A 796-nucleotide genomic window follows, 5' to 3' on the forward strand; every position below is an offset into this window, starting at 1 on the left:
CCCTCGAGGTTATATTCCGCAAAGAAGGATAACCATCTAGCCATCCTCTGCGAGAGGTGGGGCGACTGAGTCGCAGTGCGTAATGACGCATGATCGTTGTAGATCACAAACGGCAAGGAGCCGAGGGTGGACGCTGAACTTGACAAGTGCATACTTCATCGCAAGTAGCTCTGTGTCATGAAATGGGTAGTTCTTCTCTGCAGCTTCGAGCTGTTGAGATTCGAACGCGATCACCCGATCTCGCCCCTCGGCGTCTGCTTGCAGCAGTGCACAGCCGATGGCAAAGTCCGAAGCGTCACAGACGATGCTGAAAGGACGATCAGGGTCTGGCAGTGCCAGCTTTGGTGCATGCAGGAGGCTGTCTTTGATCCCGTCAAAAGCTCCCCGATATTCGATGTTCCAACACCATTCCGCATCATTTTTAAGGATGTCTGGGCCATTTCTGCATAGTTTACGCTGTACTTGTGCAAGTAGTTGGCGAGATTAAGCCGCTTACGCCAGTCCTCTTGGTTCTTTGGAACCGGCCAGTCTACAATGGCCTTGACCTTAGCGGGATCCGCTCGAAGACCACGCTTCACAATGAGGAATATGAAGTATCCTAAAAGGGAATCTCTTCAGCCCCAACGATGCACTAGTCTGCATTGGCGTACAGTTTTTCGTGCGCATACACACGAGCACCGCTCTTAGATGAACGATGTGGCTCTCTTTATCTGTCCTTCCGTGCTCCGCACGACTATGAACGAGAATGTCGTCAAAGTATGTCTGTGCATACGCCCTGTGGGGCCTGAACAACTGC

The sequence above is a fragment of the Plasmopara halstedii genome (assembly GCF_900000015.1).
Source record: "Plasmopara halstedii genome assembly, contig: Scaffold_1561, whole genome shotgun sequence".
Classification (NCBI taxonomy): Eukaryota; Oomycota; class Peronosporomycetes; order Peronosporales; family Peronosporaceae; genus Plasmopara; species Plasmopara halstedii.